This window comes from Panthera onca, chromosome E3 (genome assembly GCF_046562875.1).
Source record: "Panthera onca isolate mPanOnc1 chromosome E3, mPanOnc1 haplotype 2, whole genome shotgun sequence".
NCBI lineage: Eukaryota > Metazoa > Chordata > Mammalia > Carnivora > Felidae > Panthera > Panthera onca.
Genome location: NC_138354.1, coordinates 39,600,214 through 39,609,917, shown reverse-complemented (window position 1 = coordinate 39,609,917; position 9,704 = coordinate 39,600,214). Strand labels below are relative to the sequence as shown.

General features: G+C 60.5%; 1 long non-coding RNA gene across 1 annotated transcript; it reads left to right on the top strand.

Annotated features, from left to right (window-relative positions):
* The first annotated feature begins 134 nt into the window (after positions 1-134).
* LOC132688933 (uncharacterized) lies at positions 135-3,050 on the top strand. The gene is made up of 3 exons (XR_009614740.3): positions 135-1,101; positions 2,056-2,139; positions 2,252-3,050. It is a non-coding gene; the product is annotated as an uncharacterized LOC132688933 (long non-coding RNA).
* The last annotated feature ends 6,654 nt before the right edge of the window (positions 3,051-9,704 follow it).

Below are 9,704 nucleotides of genomic sequence, written 5' to 3'. Positions count from 1 at the left end.
TGGCAAACACCCCCTTCCTCCAGGACTGCCCTCCACCCCCCTTCTGCAGCCCAGGCCCTAGCCTCCTGGACCAGCCCCCCATCCCACCCCCGGCCCCACATCTGGAGCCTGACCCAGCCCACCTGGGATTCCCTGCAGTGAGTGAGATACGCGGACCCGGGCTCTGTGGTTGACCTGAGACTGTGAACTTCACATAGTTCACACAGAGAGATTCATTCTAGGGCACCTGGGTGGCTCAGTCCGTCAAGCGTCCGAATTCGGCTCAGGTCATGATCTCACGGTTGATGAGTTCAGGCCCCGCATCAGGCTCTCTGCTGTCAGCACAGAGCCCCCTTCCTATCCTCTGCCCCTCCCCCACCTCAAAAATAAACGTTAGAAGAAAAAAAGATTAATTCTAGAGCGAAGAGGTCCAGTCCTGCTATAGGAGAGATGATCGCACTCTGCTTTCACCGTGTCTCCAACGGGAAACGCGACGTGAGTCTTCAAGAAGGCAGCGGCGGGCAGCGCAGGGTTTTGGCTTGCCCGCTGTTTGTTTGGTACCCTCGCACCCTTTGCTGGGAGGACATCTGCTCCTGTAGTTTGGTCGCCCTTCTGTCATGACCAGATCGCAGCGGATGCTGGGGGATTGGTTTGATTAAAAACCAAACACTGAACGGGCCTCCTAACCCCCTGGGAACCAGCCTTTTCCTTCTGCCGGTTCCCACATCACAGGAAGTGAACGGGGACTCAGGTGAGCGCTGAATCCACATCCCGGCCCTCCCCCCATGTCGCCCTGTGCCTGCCCCTCCCCCTGCCCTCAGCTCTCGCCTTCTGCCCCCTCCCCACCCCCTCCCCCTCCCCCAATCCGCCCTCTGTTCCTCGCCCCCAGGTTCTGCCCCTGCTCCTTCCCCCATTCCTTCCCCTCCCTCCTCTGCCCCTTCCTGCCGATGGCTCTCTGCCCCCCAGTTTCTCCCCTGCCTGTGCATCTTTCACCCCGCCCTCTGCCCCCGTTCAGTGGTCAGAGGGTCCCCCTCACGTGTCATCCGATGGAAGCCCCACGGAGGAGATGCCTAGAAACACCTGCCGGGGTGGAGGAGCGGCCTCACAGGTGGCAGGACACTCGTGAGGGTGGGCTCTCGGGGGCTGAGCGATCAGCCTCCAGGCACCCACGCCCCACCCCCCCCCCAGCCCAAAGGCACCTGCCAGCCTCTGGGAGGAGCCCGAGGGCAGGCCGGGCCCTGGCGTGGGGAACCACAGGAGGCTGCCTGCTGCAGCACGTCCGGTGACCCCCTCTCTAGTCAGGATGGGGAGTCCCGGAGCTGCAAACGTAGTCAGCCCCGCGCCGGCACGGTCCACACCAGGATGGCAGCGAAGGCCCTCGGCCCAGAAACACACCCCAAATCTGCGCCACTCTGGGTGGGGGAGAACCCACTGCTTTGTCTCCACCGGCACCGCCTGCCTCTGGGGGCCACAGACCGAGACCCTTGCAGCTGTCCCCTGAAGGGGACGTCCCAGGGGCCGGTGGCAAGGGGCCGGCACACCCACGTGCCCAGTGGACAGGTGTCTCCACCAGCTTTACCTCCCTCGTGGAACAGACCTTTGCAGAGCTCCCTTACCTCCCCAAGGGCAGGGGCGGGGCTGTCTGGCCACTGTGACAAGGTGACAAATGTCATTCTAGCGGGAACGTCTTCCCTGCAGGCTGTGAGGTCCCGGCGCATGTCTGTTCCTCCACATGCTCTGTCCTCAGACCTTTAACCCTTGAGGAGACGTCCACCCCCACCCCCACCCCACCCCCCCCCGGGACCTCACAGCTCTGCCCTGGCGTCCAGAACAAGCTGGCCAACACCCACCCCGCGACTTGCTGCCATGGCCAACGCCCCTCCCTGGTGCCCCCCACCTTAGAAACCGGAAGAGTCAGGCACCTGCTTCCACAAGGTCACAAGAGCACGTGGGACTGACTGTTGGCCCGGGAGAGGGAAGCAGATGTCTGATGTTTTCTTGGGGAGACTTGTCTTTTTCCCTATAAAAGGGACATACTCAGCTGGCATCCTTTTCCCCTCTTCTTTCTTCTTCTAGTCTTGGATGTACATGTGATGCTTAAGAGCCAGCAGCCACTTTAGCACCACAAGGCTAAAAGCTGCTGTTATTTTTATAAAAAATGTAGGTATGCATTTTATGTCTTCTCCTCCCTCCCATTTTTTTATTCATTTTTATTGTATTTTACAATTGTATTATTGCATCTTATTAACGTGTGGGTTACGGTCTTTCTAAGGTTCCCAGACCCAATTCCAGCGTGGGAGGAGGGGTCCCCACACTGAACACTAGACGATCCCCGGATACCAGAGTGCCCAGGATTCTCCGTCCTGACACCGTCCACCCAGGGACAGCGACAGGGGCCACGGGTTAGGGGTTCAGCCCCACACGATCACCCCGCCCCCCCGTGCTCCCAACCACAGGCCACAGAGAGGAGGGTCCTCCTCCACGGGCTCTTCCAGTTGGTTAGAGCGGCTCCCAGAAGTCAGGGAAACGTGCACGTTTACCACCTTTTGGATGGATACGACCATGTGCACACGCAGGGTGGAGGGGCCGCCTGAGAGCCACCGGGAGAGCAGCCAACCCCCCGTCATCTCCGACTCCCAGCAGCCAGAACTGAGACGACAGGAGTGTTTGTCACCCTGTCCGTGGGGTTTGTGACGGCAGCATCGGTGGGAGGCCACCGGAGGCTCTAAGACGCGCTGCCCTGAGCGGTTTGACCCGCATTTCTTCCCCACCTGCTCGCCGTGCTCGGGACGGTCTTGGGCGACGCCTGTCGTGATGTAATTATTGTTAAATAGAAAATCGCAGGCCCCAAATGGCGTCACTTAGGTCAAGTCTGCCACCTGGAGTCTGAGCCCTGACCTGGGTGCACTTTCCAGCCTGTCCCGGAAACGAAACAAGGCCTGGTCGGCGCCAGTGAGGGCCTCTGCGCCCGGGCCTCGCCACCCACCTCAGACCCCTGCCCTGCCCCTACCTAAGGGAAAGCGGCCTTGCCCGCCGCCATCTTTTCTTTTCTTTTGCCGTTAACTCCTTGCCCACCCTCTCCTTCTTGGAAAAAAAACCTCCATTTTGTGCCGCTCGGAGCTCCCCGCTGCCCGATCCTTGAATCGCTTAATAAAGCCCATCCGATCTTCAAATTTACTCGGTTGGATTTTGTTCCTTAACGTTATCGATACTCTCACAAGCGTCCCAAGAGTTGGGTGAGTGATGTAGCCCGCCCAACAGTGACTCCGCTAACCCAAGGGCCCCGGCCCCTCGCAGCCGCCTGATTTCTAATCTCTAGCTGCTCAGCCCGCGGTCGCCATGGACACCAGCTGGCCATTTCGGACTGGATCTCCCAGCTCTGGCCAGCAGCACGCCGCCACCTGCCCCGCTCCCTGCCGACAACACAGGGACAGCCCACAGGAGCTGGCCGTGTCTCAGAAGCTGGCTCAGATTTGGGGCATGTGCAAACCCTCTGTGTCACAGTAAACTCCCTCGACCTTTTCGAGGCAAAGGGGACCTGCTTTCAGTCCACTCAGCCCACCGTGTCCCCCGGGCGCCTCCCCTCCTTAGAGGTGGCTGGAACATTCTATGGACAAAGGCTGAGAGGCCTGTCCAGGTTCAATGCCAAGAGCTCAGGGCTGACTGCAGCCGTCAGCCCTGGGCAGAGGGAGCGGACGGTGAGGGGCAGACCCCTCAATCCCGCGGCATCTGTCCTTTAGGGGACAGAGCAGCCCCGGGCAGCCTCTAGTTAACGCCTCGGGCAAGCTGACAGCAGCCTGCCGTCCAGAAGGCTTCCCGCCTCAGTCACGCACACCGGGGATGCTCTGGAATGTCGCCTTGCCCTGTGGAGTGGCCCTCAGAGCCCCGCCGTCCCTCCCCGCCCCCACCCGTCTGCCTTCCCAGGGAAGGGGCTGCTGAGCCCTTCAGAGTCTGGCTCTCCTGGGGACTTCCTCTCTCACTAATCACCTCCCTGTGTTCTTGTGCTCAATTCTCCAGCTCCTCAGTCTCCACGAGAACCCTTCCAGAAGGCAGTGAGGAGGAGACACAAAGGATTCAAAGTAAACAAAATCCCTCAATTACCTCCTGCGTTTGTGCTTAACATTTGACAATAGCCTCGATTCCCCCCCCCCCCCGTGAGCCAACCACCTGGGAGCCTCAACTCCACCCACCAGGCCCGAGGTCTCACCTCCCCCCCATGACCACCGCCCGGGGGTGCGGCGCGTGCGCACGTGTCCCTCACGCCCACCCGTGTCTGTGTGTGTGCACAGCTGCGTGCGTGCTCTTCGGAGCCCATTCGACTCCTGCGTCCCCGCCCCTTAGAGGGAAGGAGCCTGAGCCAACAGCCAAGCGCGCAGGAAGGTTCTCCCAGCCGAACTTGACTGCAAGCACAGACACAGGCCCCTTTGTCTTCTCTTTCTCTGGCCCCCAGAGGCGGTGTGTGGAGAGCTGTAGAAGCCTGACCTTTCTGATTATACAACCCCACCCCTGCCCCCCACCGACTGCAGCAGACAAAGGAGGTTCTCATGTGCCTGGTGGGGGTGGGGGGGTCCTGGTGGCTGGGGTGGGGGTGGAGGGTCCTGGTGCCTGGGGGAGGGGGGGTCCTGGTGCCTGGGGGGACCAGGTGGGGGGGCACTGGTGCCTGGGGGTGGGGGAGTGGGGGTGGGTCCCGGTGCCTGGGGGGGTAGGCAAGGAGGGGCACTCCATACCTCCTGAACACCTAGCCGCCCTGCCCATCCCGAGGCACAGCTGAATGTCTTTCCAGGGCACCTGCCAGCCACGCCTGGTCAGCCCGTGTACCTGGTGGGCCTCTGGCAGGCCCCGGGACTAGTGACGCCTCCCAGGGGTGAGTCAGGGCCAGGAGCTGCACAGCTCAGTGTCGTATAAGGAGGAACAATTCGGGGCCAACACACGTCTGTCCAGGGCTGAGCCGGTACACCGATGAGGAAGTGGTTACAATTTACTCAGATGTTCCTGAAGGCTGACAGCTGGACTTCTGCCCAAAGGCCCGAGTTCTTGGCGACGATGAGAAGCGGGCACCGAGCACAGGATAAACGGTCCCTTTTTCCACCTGGACCCCGGGCTCCGGTCCCGTGCGGCCTTCGTCTCTGGACTCGTCGGAGTCCCTGGGAAGGGACTCCCGGGGACAAGCGTCTCTCCCAGCCCGCAGGAGAACCCCGTGCCGCGTGGTGCTGAGGCGCCGGGCACTTGGGGCGCGGGGACACCCGGAAAATGGGAGAGCAACACCACCAGCAGGTGTGCGCGAGGGTGTGGAAAGGCGTCTGCCCTGCCCCTCCCCCCACGCTCTGCGTCCTCAGCTCAAGCAGGATCCTCTGCAAACACCTGCTTCTGTGTCCCCAAAGGCACCTTCTGCAGCTGGGTGTCCGCTTTATGAAGCGTAAACCCTTTTATACCCCTAAATGCATTTTATTTTTATTTTGTAAGGTTCATGATTTTTTTAGAAATCTCTACACCCGATGTGGGTCTCAAACCCATGACTCCAAGATTAAGAGTCACACGCTCCTCTGGCTGAGCCGGCCAGGCGCCCCTGCCTAAACGCATTTTAAAATGCTGCAAATAGAGGGGTGCTTGGGTGGCTCGTTCAGTGGAGCGTCCGACTTTGGCTCGGGTCATGATCTCGTGGTCTGTGGGTTCGAGCCCCGCGTCGGGCTGTGTGCCGACAGCTCAGAGCCTGGAACCTGCTTCGGATTCTGTGTCCCCCTCTGTCTCTGCCCCTCCCCGACTTGCACTCTATCTTCCTCTCTCCCTCTGAAAACTCAACGTTAAAAAATGTTTTAATTTCCTACAAACAAAATCCTCTATATGGACTCATTTGCGTCTGGCTTCTTCCATCCGGTGTTAGGATTTTGAGGTTCATCCGTGTTACTTGAACTTGACTAGTTTGTCCCTCTTTCATTGCCGAGCGATATTTCATTTTATTTACACTTGGTGCTGTCTCTCCAGGTCCGAGCCGACGAACATTTGGGGGGCGGTGTCAGCGCTGCTGTGGACAAGTTGGACAATCGTGCACGAATCTTAGTGTACGTAGAAGTTTCCAGTCCCTTCGGTCACCATCTAGCGGCGGCATGGAGGACGCACGCGGGAGGCATGTATCCGAGTTCATGAGGGACAAGACGGCTTTCCCGAGTGGCCGCGCCGGCCTGCATTCCCGCCCGCAGCGCGGGAGCTCGTGTCTTGGTGTGTCAGGTGAGGAGGGGGTCCGGTGACTCGCGGACACCTCATTCCCGGGGCTCCAGCGGCCCTGCCTGGGCTCACCCGCAGGCGCACAGAGACCACAGACGAGTGCAAACCGGTGTGAGGCTGGTCCCTGGTTCTATAGGCGCTGGATTTCTCCGAGGCCTTCATTTTCTCGTTGGAGGTTTCAAATGTCCCTGCTGCTGTGACATAAAGGTCCTCGGACAAAGAGACAGAGACGAGAAACATATCAGGGGCGCCTGGGGGCTCAGTCGGTTAAGCGTCCTACTCTTGATGTCGGCTCAGGTCATGAGCTCAGGGTTTGTGGTTTCAAGCCCTGCGTGGTCCCACTCTGCCCTGGCAGTGTGGAGCCTACTTGGGATTCTCTCTCTGTCGCTCTCTGCCCCTCCTCCGCTCATGCTCGCTCTCTCACTCCCTCAAAATAAATAAATAACCTTAAAAAAGTTTTTTTTAACGTCGATTCATTTCCGAGAGGCGGAGCCGGAGCGGGGGAGGGGCAGAGAGAGAGGGAGACACAGAATCCCCAGTAGGTTCTAGGCCCTGAGCGGTCAGCACAGAGCCTGATGCGGGGCTCGAACTCACAAATTCTGAGATCAAGGCCTGAGGCAAGTCGGACACTCAACCCAACGAGCCACCCAGGCTCCACACTGAGCCTGCCTGGGGATTGTCTCTCTCTCCCCCTCTCTCTGCCCCCTCCCCCACTTGTGCACATGCGCGCGCGCTCTCTCTCTCTCTCTCTCTCTCTCTCTCGAACTTAGATATTCTTAAAAAGAAAAAATGATACAAAATAAACCGGCTTCAGTCGTAAATTTTATGTGTATTTTACCACACTAAAAATACCTGCCAACCTCTTACAGCATGTGAACTGATGTGGACAACATCGCAGAACGCCTCCTCCGCTGGAAAGCCCCAGAGACCCGGGGGACTGGGGGCAGAGAGCGGGAGCGCAGAGAAAATGCTCCTTGCCCAAAGGCGTGGCGGGGTCCGGGCACAGGCCTCCAGGGAGATGGACCCCACTCTCGACCCCCATCCGACTCCCGTGGGGTGAGAGGGAGACCCGAGGGCTACAGGGCACACCCAAGCAACTTGTCCGTGGTCCTCAACCTTGGCCTTCTGCAGTTTGGGGCCAGAGAGGTCTTTGTTCGTGTGTGGATGGGAGGGCCGTGCTGCATTGTAGGATATTTAGCGAGTTCCCTGGCCTCCATCCCCTCGATGTCCGAAACGCTCACCCACTCGTGACAACCCCGTGTCTCCCCACTCGCCAAAGGTCGCCTGAGGGCACCGCCAACCCCACTCGGGAACCACTGCTCTAAACCAAGGGGGTTGGTCCTACCCTGGAAAACCTGTGACCCCGTCAACAGCGCTGACAGAGAAATCCCTCCGGCCAGCTGGTTGTCTTGGGTGGGTCTCCGCAGGCTTTTGATGGACACGAGGCCCTGGAAACGCCGAGCGAGGCCCCTCGCTGAGGACTCTGACCTCCGGCCGGTGGGGACAGGCCGGCTGGGGGGTTTCTGGCTTCCTCGTTTGTGGACGCAGGCTCCGGGCTCTGTCTAGGCCGGGGCTTATGTTGGCCGACACGGACTCCTGCTCCACCGCGGGTAAGGCCCGCACTACCCTTCCCCTCCCTGGGTCCCGGCTTGCTCATCTGTAAAATGGGGCAGCCGCCGCTTACTCTCAGCAGGACCAAACGATGAAGGAAGTCGGGCCTCCTGCTCCCGCCCACCCCGCCCTGCAGTCCCTGCACTCAGCCAGACCTGCTCCTGGCCCTCCCTCCCTCCTTCCAGGAAGCCGGAAGGACAGCCAAACCCACAGAGGAGTTCGCAGCCTCTGGCTCGGCTCGACCCTGTGGAACCAACAGCCCTTTGTCTCCTCCTGGGGACCTTTCCAGAGAGGACTTAGCCCTCTGTCGGCCCCAAGGCCACCTCCGCCCCCTCCCCTGGCGTCACAACAGCCCTACGGGGAGTCTCTCGGGGCCTCTCCAGGCTGCCCCTCACCCCTGCAACCTCCCTCAGCGGGGAGCGCCGGGGCCCTGCGGTGGGGAGGGGGCGTGGAGGGGACGTGTCAGATGGGGCTGGTTGGCTGTGCACGGGGCGCAGGCTGGGAGAACTGGGTCAGGGAAGGGGCAGAGGCTGGCTGGGGGAGATGGGAGCCAGGGCCGGGTATCCCCCCTCCTCGGTGGGGGGAGGGGGGGAGGGGGTGGCGGCAAAGGGCAGAAGCGGCCGCGAGGGGCTGCTCAGGACTTGTCCCGGGATTGAGTTCGGCCTTGGCCACTAACTCCCTGAGTGACCTCGCGCAAAACAGGTCCAAGCCTGTGTCTTCAGCTGTAAAATAAGAATAAAGCAGAGATTCGATGTCATGAGGCCTGGCCCGCGGGAAGGCTCCAACAGCAGGTGTTCGTAGGAGACCTCGGATGGGGCAGCGGGAGCGGAACTGTTTTGTTTTTTCTTTTTTAAGTAAGCTTCATGCCCAACGCGGGGCTTGAACTCACGACCCTGAAATCCAGACCTGAGCTGAGGTGGGTGGGTGGGTGGGCATCTCTCGCCACCCCTCGTTGGCTCTCCCCACGGCCCGCGGGCCCGGCCTGGGCTGCGGGGCGCACCTGTCTGGGGGCTGCGGCCAGGAACTCGAAACCTGAGTGGCCTGTGCTCTTCCCAGGAAGCCCCGCTATGGAGTCACTTTTATTTTTTTTTTTAATTTTTTTTTCAACGTTTTTTATTTATTTTTGGGACAGAGAGAGACATAGCATGAATGGGGGAGGGGCAGAGAGAGAGGGAGACACAGAATTGGAAACAGGCTCCAGGCTCCGAGCCATCAGCCCAGAGCCTGACGCGGGGCTCGAACTCACGGACCGCGAGATCGTGACCTGGCTGAAGTCGGATGCTTAACCGACTGCGCCACCCAGGCGCCCCTGGAGTCACTTTTAGAGACTGTACCGCAAGCCCTGGGGAAGACAGTGGGGTCATTGCTGACAGGTCAGCGAGGCTCTGGGCTCAAGGCTCAAGGCCACAGGACTACGGGAACAGAGCCCCACGGTCCCCCCGGGAGCCACTTAGGGAACAGACCCAGGGCAGTCGCCTCCAAGGCCCGGAGACTGCACACCTTCCCTGCACGCGCTCCAGTAAACGCCGGATGCGCGTTCGGTCCGTGTCTGGAGGCTCCTTGTCTTTTCCTTCCGCGCTTCAACATTCTCTGGTGTTCCCCCGCCCCGACGAACGCGAAATAAAGGCTACGAGCAGGTTGCTGCTGCCGCCGTTTCGCCGGCGGAGGCAGCCCTGCACGTCCGTCCGCTCGGCCTAAGTGTCTGAGAACTCTGTCTGCGGGGCACGTCTACACCCCACGCGGAGAGTTGCCGGCTTCTTGCGAGAGCCTGTCCAGAGGCGGAGGCTTCGGGACCCCTTGCGGTGGACGCATATGGGCAGCGCCTGGGTCTGAGGGGGCGAGCTGGGGGCCCAGACCAGGCCGAGCGGGTACAGGAGGCGCTGGGGGCTGGT